This window comes from Nicotiana tabacum, chromosome 4, assembly GCF_000715075.1.
Source record: "Nicotiana tabacum cultivar K326 chromosome 4, ASM71507v2, whole genome shotgun sequence".
Taxonomy (NCBI): domain Eukaryota; kingdom Viridiplantae; phylum Streptophyta; class Magnoliopsida; order Solanales; family Solanaceae; genus Nicotiana; species Nicotiana tabacum.
The window spans coordinates 103,880,141-103,903,380 of record NC_134083.1 but is presented as its reverse complement, the minus strand read 5'-3'; the positions used below and the strand labels follow the sequence as shown (position 1 = coordinate 103,903,380).

General features: G+C 41.2%; 1 non-coding gene across 1 annotated transcript; it reads left to right on the top strand.

Annotated features, from left to right (window-relative positions):
* Nucleotides 1-22,920: 22,920 nt before the first annotated feature.
* On the top strand, nucleotides 22,921-23,027 carry LOC142180491 (small nucleolar RNA R71). The gene has a single exon (XR_012709114.1). It is a non-coding gene; the product is annotated as a small nucleolar RNA R71 (small nucleolar RNA).
* Nucleotides 23,028-23,240: the final 213 nt, after the last annotated feature.

The following is a 23,240-nucleotide window of genomic DNA, read 5'->3' as shown; positions in this document are numbered from 1 at the left end:
TTGATTTGAGTTAAAGGCCTTCACTTTATCTTATGGATTCACTTCCTATGGCCTAGATTAGAGCCTTCTAGAGGTTAATATGCGCGAGAAGGGCTTACTAACGGAGTGATTTAGGTTGCTTGAGGTAAGTATCTTACTATGCGTGGGATTTGAGCCCATGTGCTAACACCTGGGGGTATTTATCCATGCTAAGGTTGTGCTTAGGCTATGATATACCTAGATTTGACTGTTAAGCTTTAAGCTATGATGTTTCTCGCATTTGTAGCATTGTTGTGAACGATTTGAGCCATGTTAGAGGTTATGTAGAGGTTTAATCCTTGAATGAACTTAATAAATGCTATTTTGTGAAGAGATTTACCGATTCGGGCTATGATAATACACTTTACACATACCTATAGCATGTCCTTTTTACCAGTCCAGGAGCATGAGATTTGTTAATTATTCCTCACGTACATGTATTCTTGTTAATTGCTCCTGCGAGATATGATTAGACTTGGTGCCTGTGACCATGCCGGGTGGATTGTATTGTTATGGTTGTGACTACGCCAGGCGGATTGTATTGTTACGCCTGTGAATACTCCAGGAAAATTGTATTGTTATGCCTTTCACCACGCCGAGCGGATTGTATTGTTATGCCTGTGACCACGTCTGACGGGATTGTGTTGTTGTGCCTGTGACCACGCCGAGTTGGTAGCACGTTGAATTGGTCGTATTTGCGTGTGGATATGGATCCATCCCCTTGGGGTCACCCTATCATGTTTCTCTCTTGATGGTGTGCACGCATATATTAAGGAAATCTGATCAGTGTTTTGGGATATCATTGGAAAGGTTAAGGAAATCTGGCTAGTGTTTTGTTTGGATTGTGCTTTTCATCTTTGCTTGCAATTTTCGTGAATATTTACGTTATTTAACTACATATTGGCTGAGCATAGTATTTTAGAAATTGTACACATACACACAGAGATGTTTCTTCCTGTGCTTTATGACTTGATTTCATTACTGCTATATACTTGTTAAAAGATGAAAATGTGCAGGTGATAGCTAGCATCATTTATAATCTGTACTTCTTTTAACTCGTCAAAGTTAGCTTTGATACTTATTAAGTATATTGGGTCAGTTGTACTCATACTACCCTCTGCACTTCGTGTGCAGATCCAGGTACTTCTGGACGCGGTGATTGTTAGATTGGTGCTAGTACCTGCTCGGAGACCTTGAGGTAGCTGTGTTATATTGGGTCGGTTGTACTCATGCTACACTTCATGTACTCGTTGACACTAGATTTTGGGATGGTTGTAGCAGAGTTTCAGTTATTTCTATCGCATGTTTATGAGAGTTTTCCGTTGTTGAGTCATTACGCATGTTCCATTCAATTGTTTAGTTGTTATGTGATTATCGGCTTGCCTAGCAAGTGTGTTAGGTGCCATCACGACGGGTTGGGATTTTGGGTCGTGACATTCTCCTATTTCGTTTTCGAATTTTCTTTCTACTATAAAGAAATCTCTTTTTTTCTTTTTTTTTCTTTGTCTCCTATTGCTCTTTGAAATAACAAGGCTAATCACCAGATTCAAGCACTTTCTTTACAAGGTATAAATATTTTTCTTTTGTAGTAAACCAATATTATATAATCTCTAATTTGTAGCTTTATTTGTGTTTTTTTTCTGCATATATGCTTATATTATAGTTGACAAAATGCAATACTACATAATTATTGTTTTCTCAAGAATAGATAGTGATTTTTATAGATATATCTTGTAAGCACATATCTCCCTACCAATATTATTGCTTTGGTATAACCATATTTTATATTGATTAAAATCTTTAATATTATACTTTACTTTATATTTTATAACTTAAATAAAAATAAAAAATTAATTAAATTATTTTATAATAAATATTTAAAGTCATTTCTCTCTTTTAAATAATACTAAGTACAAACTAAATGATTACTATTTTTTATAATGTGACACTCAAAAGTACGTTTTGGAAAGATTGGTCAAACATAATTAGTTTATTAGATATTACATAAAAAAATACTTTTCAAATGAATTGGTCAAACACAAACTGTTAATCTCAAAAAGTACTTTGTCGAAAAGAACGCCTAAACAAAAATACTTTTTAAAATAAATAGTTTTTGACAGCTTGGCCAAACGGGTTCTTAGTGGACGTAGCTAATCATCGACATATGTGTATTTTTACCTTTACACGAAAGTTGTAGGGGCAAAGTCGATCAATTTCCTCATATTTTATATATAACCCTTTCCAAGAAATGATATTCTTAACACGCCGAGAGTTTCAGTGAAACATTAAAGTGAAGTAGAAGAGGCCAAATTACCTTTTTTGTAGAAAAACTCCTCTCTCTTTTTTGAAAATAGGTGTTGGCTAAGACAGAAATATTTTTGAGCAGCGTAAGTAGTTTTTTTCCTTTTGGGATAAAGCTATAAATTCTAGCTTCTTTCAATAAGTAGAAGTAGAATTTTTACCATAAATTTATATTTTTCAAATTATTCCTCATTAATTTTAACTTTTATTGTTGTTTCTACCATCCATTTCTTCTCTTTTTTATTTTTTACCGTATTTGTTTCCTTCTCCTATGTCGCTTTAAAATAGTCTCTCTACTTTAAATAAATCTCTTCTTTTTTCTATTGTCTTTTCTTTTTTTCTTTGTCTCCTATTGCTCTTTGAAATAAAAAGGTTAATTACCAAATTCAAGTACTTTCTTCGCAAGGCATAGTTCCTTTTTTCTTTTATAGTATACCAATATTATATAATCTCTTATTTGTAGTTTTATTTATATTACTTTTTAGCGTGCATGCATTTGTTATAGTTGACATAATACAATACTACATAGTTATTATTTTCTCATGAATAGGTAATAATTTATATATATGTAACTTGTAAGCACATATCTCCCTATAATATTATATCTTTGGTATAACTATATTTTTTATTAATTAAAAATTTTAATATTATATTTTTCTCTATATTTTATAACTTAAAAAAATTGATAAATTCTTTTATAATAAATATTTAAAGAATTTCTCTCTCTTAAATAGATGATATACTGCTAATTGACAACATGTGAGGCGGGGTTAACACTAGGCTGGAGGTTCGAAAATAGATCCTAGAATCTAAATATTTTAGTCGTGACCCAAATTTCACTACAGGCCATGATGGCACCCAAAGTCGTCGTTAGGTAAGCCAACAATTAAATCAACAGATCACTAGTTAATCCAAAATGTACTTCGAAACCATTTAAGAAATAAAGAGTAGAAATCTTTCATTTTAATAAAAAATATAGATATTATTATTTTAAATATTCAAACGAGACCAAAATATAAATCAGAAACATGATAGCGGGATACAACCAAAAGCAAATCCAAATCCCTAAAACCCGGTCTCACAAGTGCATGAGCATCTACCAGAATATAAGATACTACTACAACAGCTGTCTAGAATAAGAAATAGCAGAATAGAATAAATGGATAGAGCAGGGACTCCGTGTGCTGCTCAGCAACCGCGCCTATGCAACCCAAATGACCACCAAAAGTACTCGTCTTAGTACCTGCACAATCAGTGCAGTAGTATAGTATGAGTACATAAATCAACGCGTATCCAGTAAGTATCTAGCCTAACCCCGAAAAGGTAGTGACGAGGGGTCGACATTGACACTTACTAGAGGTCCAATAAATCAAGTACGATAAAAGTAGACAGGTATGAAGCTGTCACGACCCAAATTCTCCCTCCATGAATTTGTCGTGATGGCACCTAGTCTCTACGACTAGGTAAGCCTAACACTTTGCGGAAATAAAATGAAAAATATGAAAATTAACAACTAACAGTAGAAGATATTTTAAATAAGCAATTGAGATGCCGTTCGACATATATAATAATCAACTCTCGAAAGATACACAATACTCCCAAGACCCGGAATACCGTAAGTCATAAGCTTCTATGAAGTTCTAACTGTTCTATATATCAGTGTCTACAGAAATAAGAGAAGAATTAACATAGGGGATAGAGGGGGACACCGACGATCTGCGGGCGCGGGCAAATGTACCTTGAAGTCTCCGAAATAGCAGCGACTGCAACTAAGAATGAGGTTGGTAGGATCAACCTGGATCTGCACACGAAAAATATATGCAGGGAAGGGTATGAGTACACCACAATGGTATCCGGTAAGTGCCAAGCCTAACCTCGTTCGAGTAGTGATGAGGTCAGATCAGGGCCCTACTGATATATATATATAATAAAAACAAGGAAGAGTGAAATATCACAATAAAATAAAGGTAGAAATTTAACAAGAATGAAAACATAGAAAGGTAACAGCTCAGTACCCAGAAATAACAACAGGGGGTCTCCCGAGATACCGTCTCGTAGTCCCAAACGTAAATGTGCAGGGGGATCTCCCAGAATACCGTTTTGTAGTCCCAAAGTAAATATGCAAGACAGGAGAATCTCCCGAAATCCCGTTCCGTAGTCCCAAAGTAAATGTGCAGGGGCATCTCCCGGAATGCCGTTCCGTAGTCCCAAAAGTAAATATGCAAGGGGATCTCCCGGAATACTGTTTTGTAGTCCAAAAAGTAAATACACAGCTCAAACAATAGAATTCAGCAGCTAAAACATGAGATCCTACAATTTAAACTAAGACCAAGACAAGGAAAAACAGGAAATTTACTAAACATGGTGCACGGAGTTCAGATAAACAATTAAGGCAAGTAGTTTTACTGTTCTAATCTAACAGGATATTCACATGCTGATATGACTCAAATAAGAAGGAAAATAAGTTATTACTTAGTAGAAATCTGGTTTTTACAACAATTAGCCCGTGTACGTACTCGTCACCTCACGTACACGGCGCTCACATACCAAAACAGTACAAAATCCTAAGGGGAGTTCCCCCACATAAGGTTAGGCAAGCCACTTACCTCGAACCAAACTCAATCAATCTGTAACAATGCTCTTTTCACGAAAATCTGACTCCGAATGGCCCAAATCTAGCCAAAATCAATTACATATCATAAATATAACTACAAGGAACTAATCTAGCTAATGAAATCAAAGCTAAAGCAAGAAATTGGAAAATCACCCTAAAAAGCCTCCCCGGGCGTACGTCTCGGAATCGGGTAAAAATCACAAAATATGAACGCCCATTCATTCACGAGTTCACTCATACCAAAATGACTCAAATCCGATAATAAAATCTCGATCAAAACCCCAAAATTCGGCCTAAGAACTTTTCTCAACTTTCCCCCAAATTTTGAACCCCAATCCGTAATTAAATGGAGAAAAAAACTATAGATTAGTGGAATACAACCAAAAACGAGTTAGGAATCATTACCCCAAAGCTTCTTCTGAAAATCCCTCGAAAACTCGCCCAATTACGAGCTCTCAAGTCCAAAAATGAAGAATGAAATCAAACCCTCGCACTTAGCCCTTTTTCTGCAAGAGATCTCGCTTATGCAAGCCTTTAACTGCATCTACGGTACCGCACATGAGGAAATACCATCTCAGGTGCGAAAATCACTTAAGGAGAACTGGGTCCGCATCTGCGAACAAGGGCCGCATCTGCGAGCCCACACCTGCGCTCCTCTTCCGCTTCTACGTGTCCGCTTCTACGGAACTATCGCCGCACCTGCGGCCCCAGCTGGACAGGACCAAAACTGCTTCTACCGCTCCATGGCCGCTTCTGCGGCGCCGCACCTGTGGCCCAAAGTGCGCAGGTGCGATTACACCAGGTGCAACAGCTTCAAACAATGCTAAAATCACTTATCATCCTCCGATTCAAATTTAAAGAACTTGAAACTTCCAAATTTGATAACCGATTCTGAAACCAACCAAACCACGTCCGATTGACCCCAAATTTTTCACACAAGTAGTATTCAACCCTACGGACCTGCTCCAACTTCCAAAATCGCAACCCGACCCTAATATCAAAAATTCCACTACCGGTCAAAATCTCTAAAATTTCGACTTTCGTCATTTCAAGCCTAAATGAGCTACAGACCTCCAATACACAATCCGGACACGTCCCTAAGTTCAAAATCACCTAATGGAGCTAATGGAACCGACGGAACTCCATTCCGAAGTCGTCGTCACACAGTTCTCACTACGGTCCAAATCCTAAGGCTTAAGCTCCCGTTTAGGGACTAAGTGTCCCAAAACACTCCAAAAACCAAAACGAAACCTCCCGGCAAGTGACAATAGCAGAAATAGATACGGGGAAAGAAATTAATAGGGGATCGGGGCTATAACTCCCAAGATGACCGGTCGGGTCGTCACATCCTCTCCCTCTTAAAATAATCGTTCGTCCTCGAACGAGTATAGAAACATACCTGAAGCTGTGAAATGATGACGATAATGGCTGCGCATATCCTGCTCGGTCTCCCAAGTCGCCTCCTCGACCGGCTGACCCCTTTACTGAACCTTTACTACAGCAATGTTCTTTGACCTTAGCTTTTTGACCTGCTAGTCCAAAATAGCTACTGGCTCCTCAACATAAGATAGATCCTTGTCCAATTGGACTGAGCTAAAATCCAATACATGAGCCGGATCACCGTGATACATCCGGTGCATAGAAACGTGGAATACCGGATGAACTCCTGCTAAGTTGGGAAGTAAGGCAATCTCATAACAACCTCCCCAACACGTCGCAACACCTCAAAAGGACGAATGTACCTTGGGCTCAGCTTTTCCTTCTTTCCGAACCTCATAACGCCCTTCATAGGCGATACCCGGAGCAAGACCCTCTCTCCAACCATGAATGCTACATCACGAACCTTCCGGTCCGCATAACTCTTCAATCTGGACTGGGCTGTGTGAAGTCATTCCTGAATCACCTTCACCTTATCGAGGGCATCCTGGACCAAGTCTATACCCAATAATCTGGCCTCGCCCGGCTCGAACCAACCCACTAGGGAGCGACACCGCCTACCATACAGAGCCTCATACGTTGCCATCTGGATGCTCGACTGATAACTGTTGCTGTCGGCAAACTCCACAAGTGGTAAGAACTGATCCCACGACCCTCCAAACTCCATCACACAAGCACGAAGCATATCCTCTAATATCTGAATAGTGCGCTCTGACTTTCTGTCCGCCTGAGGGTAAAATGCTGTGCTCAGCTCCACTCGAGTACCCAACTCATGCTGTACGGCGCTCCAGAACCGTGATGTAAACTACATACCCCAGTTAGAGATGATATTTACTGGTAAGCCATGAAGCCTGACGATCTCAGGGATGTATATTCGAGCCAGCTGCTCGGAAGAATATGTAGTCATCATAGAAATGAAATGAGTTGACTTGGTCAGCCTATCCACAATCACCCAAAATCAACCATCCGCTGAGTCCATGGGAGTCCAACAACTAAATCCATAGTGATCCGCTCCCATTTCCACTCCGGAATCTCTATCTTCTGAAGCAACCCACTCGGCCACTGATGCTCATACTTCACCTGCTGGCAATTTAGGCACCGAGCCATATGCTCCAATATCCTTCTTCATTCTGCTCCACCAATAATGCTATCTTAGATCCTGATACATCTTCGTGGCACCCGGATGAATAGAATACCGCGAGCTATGAGCCTCCTCTAGAATCAACTCCCGAAGCTCATCCACATTGGGCACACATATCCGGCCCTGCATCGTCAATACGTCATCATCCCTAATAGTGACCTCCTTAGCCTCATCGTGCTGAACAATGTCCTTAAAGACAAGCAGGTGGGGGTCATCATACTGACGCTCCATGATACGAACATAAAGAGAAAACTAAGAGACCAAACAATCCAACACTCGACTCGGCTCAGAAATATCCAATCACATAAACTGGCTGGCTAAGGCCTGAACATCCAATGCTAAGGGTCTCTCTACTGTTGGAAGATATGCTAAACTCCCCAAACTCTCTGCCCGGCGACTCAAAGCATCGGACACAACATTGGCCTTCCCCGGGTGGTACAAAATGGTGATATCATAATCCTTAAGTAGCTCCAACCACCTCCGCTAATGCAAATTAAGATCCTTTTGTTTGAACAGATGCTGCAAACTCCGATGATCAGTGTAAATCTCACAAGGAACACCGTATAAATAGTGGTGCCAAATCTTCAGGGCATGAACAATAGCTGCTAACTCAAGGTCGTGGACAGGATAGTTCTTCTCATGCACCTTCAGCTGTCTGGACGTGTAGACAATCACCCTACCGTCCTGCATCAACACCGTGCCAAGACCAATCCGTGATGCGTCACAATATACAGTGTAGGACCCCAAACCTATAGGCAATACCAAAACTGAGGCTGTAGTCAAAGCTGTCTTGAGCTTCTGAAAGATTTTCTCACACTCCTCTGTCCACCTGAACGGAGCACCCTTCCGGGTCAGCCTGATCATAGGTGCTGCAATAGATGAGAATCCCTCTACAAAATGACAGTAATACCCCACCAAACCAAGAAAACTGCGGATCTCTATAGCTGATGACGGTCTAGGCCAACTCTGAACTGCCTCCACCTTCTTCGGATCTACCTTGATCCCATCACTTGATACTACATGACCCAAGAATGCCACTGAGTCTAGACAAAACTCACACTTCGAAAAAATTTCATACAACCTCTTTTCTCTCAGAGTCTGAAGCACAGTCCTCAGGTGCTGCTCATGATCCTCCCGAGTCTGGGAGAACACCAGAATGTTGTCAATAAACACAATGATGAATGACTCAAGATAAGGCCCAAAAGACATAACAAGAAACTCATAGTGACCGTATCAGGTCCTCAAGGCAGTCTTCGCAATATCTAGCTCCTGAATCTTCAATTGATGATAGCCTGAACGTAAGTCAATCTTGGAAAATACCCTGGCATCCTATAACTGATCAAATAAGTCATCAATACGAGGCAATGGATACTTGTTCTTCACTGTGACTTTGTTCAGCTGGTGATAATCAATACGCATACTCATAGAAACATCCTTTTCTTCACAAACAAGACCGGAGCACCCCAAGGTGACACACTGGGCCGAATGAAGCCCTTATCAAGAAACTCCTGCAACTACTCCTTCAACTCAGGAAGAGCCATACGGTATGGAGAAATAGAGATGGGCTGAGTGTCCGGCAACAAATCAATGCCGAAATCAATATCTCTGTCCGGCGGCATGCCCGAAAGATCAGCTGGAAACACATCTGGGAAGTCCCTCACTACTAGAACTGACTCAACTGTAGGGGTATCAATACTGACATCTCTCACATAAGCGAAATACGCGTCACACCCCTTCTCAACCATTCGTTGAGCCTTAAGAAATGAAATAACTCTGCGGGGAGTTTACTCTAAGGTACCCCTCCACTCTAACCGCGATAAACCTAGCATAGCCAGCGTCACGGTCTTAGCATGACAATCAAGAATAGCATAATGGGGCGACAACCAGTCCATGCCCAAGATAACATCAAAATCTACCATGCTGAGTAATAATAAATCTGCTCTAGCCTCAAAACCACTAAGAGCAATCAAATACGACCGATACATGCGGTCCACAACAAGATAATCCCCCACATGAGTAGACACATAAATAAGGGAACTCAAAGAATCCCGAGATACGCCCAAATATGGGGCAAAATAAGAGGACACGTATGAATACGTAGAGCCTGGGTTAGATAATACCGATGTATCTCTATGACAGACTGGAACAATACCTGTAATGATAGTGTCAGAAGCAACTGCCTATGCACGAGCCGAAAGAGCATAATACCTGGCCTGGCCTCCCCCTCTAGGGCGACCTCGACCTCCCCGACCTCTACCACAAGCTGGCTGAGCAGGTGGGGCGGTAGCTGGTGCTGGAATAATAGCCTGAGGGCCCGGTGGTGAACGTAGTGGCTGAGAAGTCTGTGGAAGTTCTCCCCTCCTAAGTCTGGAGCAATCCTCACCATGTGGCGAGTGTTGCCATACTCAAAATAACCCCTCAAAGGGCATGGATGTTATGACTGACTCGGGTCAGGTCTGCTGGACTGGCCGCTAATAGCACCCCGAGCAGAAGGCACACTAGGTATTGGCGGTGCATAATAAGGCTCCTGGGGTCTAGAAGGGGCTGGAACACCACTAGTGGCTAGAAGAGCTGAATGAACAAGGAGACTCACATAAACCCTACCATGGCGAGCTGCTGGGGCACGAGCTCCAGAATAATAACTAGTCTCTCGAGACCTCTTGGTCTCCCTCTCCTCTCTATCCCGAGCAAGCATGCCCTCCAATCTCCTTGCAATGCGCACAACCTGCTGATAAGAGATATCCATCTTCAACTCCCTAGCCATACAGATCCTGATGCTGGGGTGGAGTCCCTCAATAAAGCGACGAACCCTCTCCCGAACTGTAGCAACAAAGGCCGGTGCATGTCGGGCCAAATCAATGAAACGGACTGCATACTCTGGCATAGTCATAGAACCCTGGCGCAACTGCTCAAACTCTGTGTGCCATGCATCCCTGAGGCTATGAGGGATATACTCTCTTAAAAACATATCCGAGAACTAAGTCCATGTGAGTGAGGCTGCCTCATCGGGACTACTCAACTCATAAGTACGCCACCACTGATAGGCTGCCCCTCTAAACTGGAAAGTGGTAAAAGAAACCCCACTCGTCTCCTCTACGCCCATAGTATGGAGAATATGATGACACTCCTCTAGAAACCCTGAGTATTATCTGTAGCCAATTCGTTGAAGGTAGGTGGGTGGTACTTCTTGCACCTCTCAAGTCTGAGCTGCTCCGCCTCAGAAGCGGCTGTCCTGGTCTCATGCTGAACCGGAGCTACCTGCTGCATAGGAATGAACTCTAGGGCCTGATCAACCTGGACCCTCTGCTCAGGAGTACGGACTACGGTAGTATGTACCCCTCCCCCGGCCTGAGATGTGGCGGGAGCTAGTGGAATTAGTCCATCCTGAGCTAAGGTGATGAACATGCTCATGAATTGGGCTAGAGTCTCATGGAGGGCTGGTGCAGCAATAGGAACCTCTGGTGCCTACCCTCCAGCTGGAGCTACTGGGGGCTCCTCTATCGCAGCTCGTACGGGTGCTCTGGCTGCACCGCGTGGTCGTCCTCTACCCCGGCCCCGGCCTCTGGAAGCTCTAGCAAGGGGCACGGGTGCCTGGTCGTTAGATCTCCTAGTACGGGTCCTCACCATCTGTGAAAAAGAATAGAATAGAGAATTTTAGAATTTGATGCCAATAACTCGCGCGACAAGGAATCAAAAGAAGTATGATTGTTCCTACAGTTCCATAGCCTCCCGAAGATAAGTACAGACGTCTCTGTACCGATCCGCGAGACTCTAATAAATCGGCTTGTGACTCACGACACCTATGAACCTAGAGCTCTGATACCAACTTGTCACGACCCAAATTCTCCCTCCGTGAATTTTTCATGACGACACCTAGTCTCTACGACTAGGTAAGCATAACACTTTGCGGAAATGAAATGAAAAACATGAAAATTAACAACTAATAGTAGTAGATATTTTAAATAAGCAATTTAGATGCCGCTCGGCATATAAAATAATAAACTCTCAAAATATACATAACACTCCCAAGACCCGAAACATTGTAAGTCACAAACTTCTACGAAGTTCTAACTGTTCTATACATCAGTGTCTACAGAAATAAGAGAAGAATTAACATAGCAGGATAGAGGGAGACTCCGAGGATCTGCGGGCACGGGCAGATGTATCTTGAAGTCTCTGGAACAGTAGCGACTGCAACTAAGAACGAGGCTGGTAGAAGGAACCTGGATCTGCACACGAAAAACATGTGCAGGGAAGGGCATGAGTACACCAAAATGGTACCCAGTAAGTGCCAGGCCTAACCTCGGTCCAGTAGTGACGAGGTTAGGTCAGGCACCTACTGGTATATATAATAAAAACAAGGCAGAGTGAAATATCACAATAAAATAAAGGAAGAAATTTAACAAGAATGAAAACATAGAAAGGTAACAGCTCAATACACAAAAATATCAACAGAGGATCTCCCGAGATACCGTCTCATAGTCCTAAACGTAATTATGTAAGGGGATCTCCCGGAATACCGTTCCATAGTCCCAAAGTAAATATGCAAGACAAGGGGATCTCCCGAAATCCCGTTTCGTAGTCCTAAAGTAAATGTGTAGGGGGATCTCCCGGAATACCATTCCGTAGTCCCAAAAGTAAATATGTAGGGGGGTCTCCCGGAATACCGTTCCATAGTCCCAAAAGTAAATACACAGCTCAAACAATAGAATTCAACAGCTACGACACGAGATCCTACAATTTAAACTAAGTACAAGATAAGGAAAAATAGGAAATTTACTAGACATGCTGCACGGAGTTCAGATAAACAATTAAGGAAAGTAGTCATGTTGTTCTAATCTAACAAGATACTACACATGCTGATATGACTCAAATAAGAAGAAAAACAGGTTATTACTTAGCAGAAATTAGTTTTTTACAACAATTACCCCTTGTACGTACTCGTCACCTCACGTACACGATGCTCACATACGAAAACAGTACCAAATCCTAAGGGGAGTTCCCCCACACAAGGTTAGGCAAACCACTTATCTCGAACCAAGCTCAATCAATCTGTAACAATGCTCTTTCCACAAAAATCCGACTCCGAATGGCCCAAATCTAGCAATAATCAATTACATATCATAAATATAACTACAAGGAACTAATCTAGCTAATGAAATCAAAGCTAAAGCAAGAAATTAAAAAATCGCCCTAAAAAGTCTCCCCGGGCCCACGTCTCGAAATTGGGTAAAGGTCACAAAATATGAACACACATTCACTCACGATTTCACTCATACCAAAATGATTCAAATCCGATACCAAAATCTGGATCAAAATCCCAAAATTTAGCCTAAGAACCTTTCTCAACTTTTCCCTAAATTTTCAACCCCAATCCGAAATTAAATGGAGAAAACAACTATAGATTAGTGGAATACAACCAAAAACGAGTTAGGAATCATTACCCCAAAGCTTTCTCTGAAAATCCCTCGAAAATTCGCCAAATTCCGAGCTCTCAAGTCCAAAAATGAAGAATGAAATCAAACCCTTGTACTTAGCCCTTTTTCTACCAGAGATCTGGCTTCTGCGAGCCTTTAACCGCATCTGCGGTACCGCACCTGTGAAAATACCATCGCAGGTGCGAAAATCACTTAAGGGGAACTGGGTCCGCATTTGCGAACAAGGGTTGCATCTGCGAGCCCGCACCTGCGCTCCTCTTCTGCTTCTGCGTGTCCGCTTCTGCGGATCTATCGCCGAACCTGTAGCCCCAGCTAGACAGGGCCAAAACTGCTTATGCGGCTCCATGGCTGCTTCTGCGGTGCCTCACCTATGGCCCAAAGTGTGCAGGTGCGATTACACCAGGTGCAGCAGGTTCAGCAATTGCATAAGTCCCAAACTCAATCTGTTAAGCATTCGAAACACACCCGAGGCCCCCAGGACCTCAACCAAACATACCAACCAGTCCTAAAATACCATAAGGACTTAGTCGAGCCCTCAAACCACATCAAACAATGCTAAAATCACTTATCATCCTCCGATTCAAACTTAATGAACTTAAAACTTCCAAATTCGACAACTGATGCCGAAACCAACCAAACCACGTCCGATTAACCCTAAATTTTGCACCCAAGTCGTATTCAACCCTACGGACCTACTCCAACTTCCAAAATTGAAACCCAACCCCGATATCAAAGATTCCACTACCGGTCAAAATCTCCAAAACTTCAACCTTCGCCATTTCAAGCCTAAATGAGCTACAGACCTCCAAAACACAATCCGGACATGTCCCTAAGTCCAAAATCACCTAACGGAGCTAACAGAACTGATGGAACTCCATTCCGGTGCCGTCTTCACACAGTTCCGACTGCGGTCCAAATCCTAAGGCTTAAGCTCCCGTTTAGGGACTAAGTGTGCCAAAACACTCCAAAAACCAAAATGCAACCTCCCGGCAAGTCACAATAGCAGAAATAGATACAGGGAAAGCAATTAATAGGGGATCGGGGCTATAACTCCCAAGACGACTGGCCGGGTCATCACAGAAGCATGGAAAGTACAATAGTGAAAACAGATATAGGCACATAATACAATCCGCAAGTGAAGAGTAAACACGATGTCCTCAAATACCAGATACTTCCTCAACTGGAATACAAAATGGTCATCACCAAATAAACGGTCACATCTCAAGTCATGAAGATTCATAAGTACGCTGACTCCTTATCAAATATTTTTCACACAATTCTACTGAGGCGAATGACCCGATATCATAAGAGTGTTTCATAGAACTTTCGAGGCAAGCAGCCCGATCCCATAAGAGTGATACAATGTTCTGCCGAGGCGAACAACCTGATCCCATAAGATTGTGATACATAATCCTGTCGAGGCGAACAGCCCGATCCTATAAGAATATGATAGATAATCCTGCCGAGATGAATGATCTGATCCCATAATAATATGTTAATCTGCCGAGGCAAACGATCTTATCCCATAAGAGTACTGCTGAGACATTTAGCCCGATCCTATTAGAATATGAAACTTTAACAGGTCCTTGACCCCACTCGCGAATATACATGTGAGTTATGAAATTTAAAAGAACTTTCCGTTGAATACGCACAACACTGGAGAAATCCATAAGGGAAGTACAATTTCCATGGCTAATCAAGTAGCTCTTCAAGTATCTAAAATAGCAAGTCCATTACTCTACGTGAGTCGAGTCCCACGCTATACCATAAATTAAAGCATTTAAACGAGCAAGAATAACTCAAATAGTACAATTGAAGCATGGTGTGAGTCTATGTCTACCCGGACATAACCAGGAATTCTAGCATTTGCACGGATACTCGTCACCTCATACGTGCGTAGCTCCCACAACACATAGCACATGACAAATATAACATCTACAGGGTGAATTCCCCCTCACAAGGTTAGACAGTAGACTTACCTTGTCTGAAATCCGATAATCGGCTCCAATGCGTCTCTAACACCTTAAACCAATGCCAAAAGATCTTAAACTAGCCAAAGAACGTACAAACCAGTCAAAATATACTAAAAACTCATAATTTAATCATTCGGAATCAATTCCCATCTCCACCGAAAAGTCAACAAAGTCAACCCTCAGGTTCACGTGACCGGATTTCGTAAATTCTCGAAGATAAAATTACCTATAGCATCAAGAACTCAAATATATAATTTATTCTTAATTTCATGTCCAATTGCATGGTAAAAATCCAAAATTAGCATATCTAGGTTTTGTTCCAAAATCTCACAATTTCTACTAATTTTCATATTAAAATCCATATATAATTCATATATTTAACTCACAATTAGTAGGAATCACTTAACTTGTAATAGATGATGAAAATCTCCCCTCAAAGAGCTCCCAAAATCGGCCAACCCAAGTGAAAAATGAGAGAAATGAGCTATGTCCCATATTAAATTCATGTTCTGCCCTGATCTTTCCTCTTCGCGATCGCGGAAATTCTCTCGTAATCACGGAAACTCCCTCGCGATTGCGAAGGTCAAACCAGCCTTGCCCCAGAATTCCTTCTTTGTGAATGCGAGCTTCTCTTGCGATCGCGATGCACAGTCAGCGAAGCCTACACGAAAGAGAGCCCAGCTCCGCGAATGCGAAGTCAAATCTTCCAGCCTCAGCAAATTCTTCTTTCGCAATCGCGTAACCCCTCTCGGAATCACATAGAACAACCTCCTAACCAGGACAGCCCCCAAAAACCACTTTGCGTTCGCAACTCCTACCATACGAACGCATAGAAGAACATGACAACTTTCTGCGATTGCAACCCCTTTTTCACGATTGTGAAGAACAAAATCTTTAACAGCTCCAACAACCCTTCGCAATCGCGAAGCACATGCCTGACACCAGAAACCAGCAACAACCAAACAATGAGAATTGGTCTGAAACCACCCCAAATCACCCTTGAGGCCCTTGGGACCCATCCAATCACACCAAGTGGTCTGAATACCTTATCCAAAGGCTCTAAATGCCACGAATAACATCAAAACCACGAATTTCCGCCTATCTATTTTTTTTTATCTTCCATGCATGGTATTTTATTTTGATCGGAAAAAGCGACGATCAAAATCTTTCTTTTAACTTTCAAACCTTCAAACTTCGCCGAACGAGTCCAAATCACACTTAGACATTTCGGATCACAGCCAAACTTCACCCACAAGTTCCAATAAATAAAATGAACCTTTCCCAAGTCCCGAAACACCGTTCGGAGTCCGATAACACCAAAGTGTGATCTAAGTCAAACTTAGCAAATTTCAAAACCTCTAAAACACAAGCTTTCGATAATAAGGGCCGAAATGCTCCCAGACCATCCGATACTCAACCCGAACATACGACCAAGTCCAGAATAACCTTACGAACCTAAAGGAACCTTTAAATCCCGATTTCGAGGTTGTTTACTCGAAAGTCAAACGTTGGTCAATTCTTTAAACTTAAAGCTTTGAATTTCAGAATTATTCTTCCAAATCAACCTTGAACCTCCTGATAATCAAAACCGACTATACGTGCAAGTCATAATACATGAAGTGAAGCTTCTGAAGGTCTCAAATTGCCGAACAACATGCTAGAGCTCAAAACGACCGGTCAGATCATTACATTCTCCCCCACTTAAACATACGTTCGTCCTTGAACGTTCCAAGAACCGTTCCAGAGTTGTCCAAAATCACGGTTTAACACCTCGTGTACCTTCCCGTGCCATAACGATCCAAATAAGCACGTTAGCTCAACCTAGACGGAAAATCCTTCCTGCTACCTTAGTCCACAAACCTTAGAACCAAATTCCAACATCAGAATTCTTTACAAGGTCCGATTCTAGCATACATACACCGTATCGACCTCCAGTAGTTGTACCAAAGCATACGTATACACCCAAGTCGTAACGACACGATGTACCGCATCGCTCAAATGCCCATAGTAGTATCATCCAACCACAATAGCTGCAAGTTTTCCGAATCCGGTACCGGTAATACACCGCCTAACACATGAAGGCCATGTTCCGACCCTTGCAACACTGCAACAAAGAAAGAGACATACGGAATCTCATGACCACCCGTCAATTCAATAAATTATGGTTCTCTCCCGCTCGACAAGAACCATTTCCACATTTTGAACTGATTAGCGACATTCTCCCTCTAAACATACATTATATGATACAATTGCGCTGATTCCAGGTCCAACAACACCCAGTACAAACTGCTCAGGCAATAAGCCACATCAAACACCATCTAAAATCTCATACGACACTATCAATGCACCAATAAGGAAAGCAAACCCAAGTACATGACTATCCAACTCGCATAACGAATAAAACAACCAAACAAATGCTATGAACCCATTCCACAGATGAGAAGTAAAACACACAAAATAGTATAAATAACCATACTCAACATCTCATTATTGCGGTTCGCAACCCGATCAAAACATCATACTCGTGGCGGTGTGCCACCCGATCCACACATAATCAATCTGCATGGGAATACCCATCGAGCCAAATATGATCATACTCACTAGACACACGTATAATAACCACAAATACGTTGAGTGCATAAACATAACCCTGGGGGGGGCGGATAGCATCATGTGCTACAAAGGCCCAAGCATGACTAAGGTGCAATAAACAAATCATCATCTTGAAATCCATCACGCTCATATAACACCACAAGACTAGACAGGATCATAACACACGTGTAAATAAAAATCAAGCCGCCTCGCAACCCACATGGCATAAAAGAGTAACACATGAAATAGACGACGACAGGAATAACATCCACCACGCCCGAAAACTCATCCATAAGTAATGCTAAGCAGGATAAGCCTATCTGATTTGGTATAGAATATACATTTACCTTGGGTCAGCCAACGGACCTCCAAGCCAACTCCGCTCATCCCAAAATAGGTCAATAACCTTCCAAAGATCCACAATGACCCTATCCATGACACATACGATCGATCGTCGAATCTGAAACAAACTTCCACATTTTGTAACCAAAGGAATAGAGCGTCTCTCGGACATAAACTCTCCAATCATCGATAGTAGCAGGAATCTTCATATCTGATTTCAATCTCTACCACTTAAATGACTAACACATCACACTTACACAATCGTCTCGTAGGAGATACTCCCACGACCTTCTGTACCAGGTAGCAAAATCTGCACATCCATGGCTACCAACCATACTATTACTGTAATGCAAATCAAGAATCCGTAAATCAATAAACAAATGCCTCTTCCACAGAACACCATTCTCATGCGACACAAAAATAGCGTCAGCATACTCTGAATATCTGAAATCCCCCCCCCCTCCCCCGCCTGCTCCTCCGAGCTCGTGACTAATTAACTCGAAACACAAACTTAATTTATACTCGCTAATCAAATATAACATAGTATAATATCGTATCCACAGGGATTGGATTTAAACAGTATTCTTGTAGTTTCTAGCTTGATTGCTATCCAAGATGATCAACAATTGAGATTTATATGATTTCTAACTACAATTAACTAAGAATCTAAAGTTATTGACTAATGACAATCGCAACAAAAGTAAGCAGGGAAGTTATTAATGGGAGAAAATAGGGGTTGATATTAGTCCAAACGTTCAGCAAAAACTCCTCTCTCGATTAAGTCTTAGCCTCACAAGATGAACCAATTTAAGTACGTGAAGATATGCAAGAATGCATAATGGATTGGTCTTTAGGAAAATCTCTTTTGATTATTCTCCTAAATAGGTTTAATCAATGATTCAACTTGCCTCTTTTGATTACTAAGAAGAATTTATGAACTCAACCAATGATATAATGCAACAATATCACAAGTTATGCCTCTCTCGATTACATGAACAAGTGAATATGGATGCAACAATTAAATCATCCAAAACCGCTTCAATACATAAAAACTAGAGTTATAATCCACAAACAATCATCAATACACCAAATCTATCAAATCCTAAAGAGAACTACTACATAGATATGGAGCAATTCATCACAAATAAAGTTAAAGTATAGAAAAACATAAATTCGATCCAAACTCGGGTCGTGAGTGAGGAAGGAATGATGAAATCCTCGTGCTCGTGTTCTTCCAACTCCTCCTTAGACTCCTTAGGTCGAATATGTGTCAAAAGTCCAGAAAATAATGGTTTTCCATGTATTTATACCAAGTAGGGTCGGGCCCAGACGAAACAACCTTTTTCTAGCCAAAATTGGATTTCCACTCTATAAAAATTACACAGGCGCATCGATGGGGTGATGCGCCATGCGAGGCATTAGTGGGGAAATCCAGAGAGCTAGTTCTGACAAGAAGCAGAGAATTGCACAGCCGCGGTGCCCCACGTACCCCGGCAGTGAGGATTTCTCAGAGTATGGATTTTTCTTGCGTTTTGATGTCCAGACTTGGTCCTCGACCCCCGAACACGATCCCGGCTTAATCCCTTAGGCTTTTACTCATAGTTCAAAGCTCCAAATCACTTGAATCTACTCCGTAACATCTACATAGCTCAGAATCACTCATACAAAACATAAAACGTAAAATAAGTGCAGAACACTATCAATTAAAGCTCAAACACAAATAAAGTGCAGTGAATTAGAGTGCACTAACCGACTAAAATATGTAATTATAGCCTACAATAAACACCCCACACTTAAACCATTGCTCCTCCTCGAGTAATCAAACTACACTTCATATAAACACGGCCTTTTTAAATAACTCTCATAACTCATCACATAAAGAATATTTAAAACAGATTAAGCACAATACTGTAATATCCTAGTCTCAAGATTTGACTCAAAAGCACCACGCATTTTTCACAACCCGCTCACTTACTCTAACATAGAGGTCAATGACATTACCTTTCCTTCATGAATCAAGTGCCCTCACACAACAATAAAGAGTAGTTCCACACACAATAAAGTTTAAGAACAATTACGAACTCAAGATAGAAAGAATTCGCTCACTCTCCAAAAACAACATTCATATGCCACAAAAACCGTACCATAGGCTTGCCCGCAGTGTACTACTCTACTAATTGAGCTCATTCAGTCAAGGATCAAGTAGGACTTTAAATGGTTGTAATGTAGGCTGCGAGATGGGTAGTATACATTTAGATATAAGAGTTACTACACCACCCTAAGCACTTTAATACATACATTTCATTGTTCAAAACCCCACACTTATGTCAAACCAAAACTCCCCCTCTACACCAATATACATTAACTCCCTACTTCTTTAAGCACAAATTTCATCAAGTTACCACTATCAAAGAATAGTTTTCACAACTATACACTTATTTATTTCCTTTCTTTTTCAATTCAAGTGGATCTTACTTTTTTAAAACAATGCACCTTTCTCCTCAGTTCAATAGTTCCACTCAAAAGTCAAATCAACCACCCCACATTTTAACTTTATCAAAGTTCATAACAAATTCAAGTGCTCACAAGAGGTACAAGGTTCAAATAGATGGTCGATTCAAACAGATGGTTAAGGCTTGTAATGTGGTTGCCAAAGAAACAAGATTACATGCTCAAAGGGGTTAACTACGATATATAACAATTAGGTGGGTGATAGCACATATCTGGCTCAACGAATAAATGTATATATCACTTCAAATGCAATGCACAGAATAACACAAGACCTCACACACACATGGCACAGAACTCACTTAGGATTGGACTAACAAGACACTCTAGTCAAAGTAGTTAAGCAAAGTTAAGATCATATAATTTAAGGTACTTATGCAAGAGTCAAACACTGAGCCTAAGCATAATAAAGTACTCGCTATTATCAAGGCATATAAAGTCAGGAGATATCGTTTTCAATTCAAATTACAGCACAAGGCTTCCTACTACTCTACAAAACAAAAACTAACTACACCCGGTTCAAACAAAATCCTTGGAAAGAACTGCGGCCCAAAAAAAACCAAGGGGGAATTAATACAGTACCTAACAAAAGAAAATCTTATTGTCTTTTTGTTTCGACTTGCATCCCTCAAGAAACCTGTTGATGATATCCATTGTTGGGAAAAATCGAAAATTTTCAAATTTTTATGGTTTTTTCAATTTTTTCTATCTCTAACTACTAAAACAAAAACAAAAACTAATATACATACATACAACATATCCCCCACCCCATACTTTAAGTTGTGGCATGTCCCCATGACACACAATTAAAAAGCATAAGGTAAAGGAAACTTTCCTGAACATCTAGTCGGGGTCTGAGTCGAAGTCGGGCTTCATTCCTCCCCTTCGAACTAATGCGCACATCCATGCAGACAACTTCTTCTCAGCCTTTTTGGGGTATACCCCACACTTATCTTTCTCACTTTGTGCAGCCTTCTCTTTTGAGCCCTTTACTTTCCACTCAACACTTGCAGCTGGTTTTTCTTTTTGTGCCCCCTTTGCTACATTTATCTCAAAAGTCATAGTCTCCTAACCCACTCTAAGCATGAGTTTTCTCTCGTGTATATCCAATATTGCTCTACCCATTGCAAAAATGGTCTACCTAGGATGAGGGGAACCTCTTTGTTTCCTCCATATTCACCACTATAAAATCCATAGGAAATATGAACTTATCCACCTGATCTAACACATCCTCCACTATCCTCTCAGGTATTAAAGTCGTTTAGTCTGCCAGTTGCAAAGATATTGGTGCAGACCGTATCTCTCCGATCTCCTTCTCTAGTTTCCTGTAAAATGATAGAGGCATTAAGTTAATTGAGGCACCAGAATCACATAAAGATTTATCAAAATTGATAGTTCCTAATGAGCAAGGTATAGTAAAACTCCCTGGATCTCTACACTTTTGTGGTAGTTTGTTTTGTAATATCGCACTGCAATGATTTGTGAGCATGACCACTGAGGTCTCCTCTATCTTCTTCTTCTTTGTAAGGATAGCCTTCAAGAATTTGGCATAAGAAGGCATTTGTGAGAGCACTTTTGTGAATGGTACGTTCACATGAACCTATTTTGGCACATCCTAAACTCTCCCAAACTGCTTGTCCAGCTTTTCTCTATATAGCTTTTGAGGAAAAGGTAAAGCATGCATATGCTCGCTCTCATCATGTTCCTCCCTTCTCGATTTTTCTTCCTTCTTTGTTTTCTCCGCTTTCATCTGGACTTTCTTCTTTTTATCAACATCATTCTTCAGCTGCTCCCCACTTTATTTTTCAAGTTTCACATCATTTTGGATCGGGATGGGGACTTTCAGCACTTGCCTACTTCTCAGAGTTACAACATTCACTATTTCTTTGGGATTTCTTTTAGTATCAGCAGGGAGAGTTCCTGGAACCTTCTCAGATAATATTATTGAAATATGCCCAACCTGTCTCTCCAGGTTTTGAAAACCAGTGCCCAACTGCTTGATAACTGCTCCATGGTAGTCCAACCTCTCATCTGTCTTGATAATGAAGGCCTTCATTAGATCCCCTAGACCAGGCTGAATGGGCTGTTGAGGCTGAAATTGTTGCCTCTGCTGATATTGGTATGCTGGAGCTCCTTGTCCCTAGGTCTAGAGTTATTTTGTTGCCAAGCATCCACAGTACCTCCAGGTGAACTCCATGAAAAACCGGGGTGCCTCTAACCTATTGCATTGAAATTGTAGTTTCCCACAACATTTACTTCTTCAATTGAGGCTCATTTTGTATCGAGGCTAAGGTCAGCTTCCTTATTTCTTTAGCCATAGCATCAAGTTGTACCTGCACATATGTACTAGCATCAACTTGGTGAACAACAGTTGATCTTCTTCTTTCAGCACTCTCAGAGGGCCACTGATTTGCATATTCAAACAACTCATCAAGAATTATAACTATCTCCTCCGGAGTCTTCTTCATCAAAGGGCCTCCAACTGCATTGCTCAATATTCTACGCGAGGCCGCTGTTAATCCTTCCCCAAAATCCTAGAGTTGCATCTAGAGTTCAATTCTGCTATGTTGACACTTTATGACAATCTCCTTAAAGCTCTCTCATGCTTCAAAAATAGTTTTCGTATCGTTTTGGCAGAAGTTATGGATTTATCTTCTAAACTTGCCCGTTTTAGCTTAGGAGAAATATTTATCAAGGAATTTTTTGGTCATCTCCTCCCAAGTTCTAATTGATCCCGTGGGTAAGCTTCGAAGCCACTGTTTTGCATCATCTTTGAGTGTGAAGGGGAATGCCCTTAAGTACACTGCATCTCATGATACACCATTGCATTGAAAGGTGTTCATAATCTTCTCGAGTCCATTAGATGTGTATTTAGA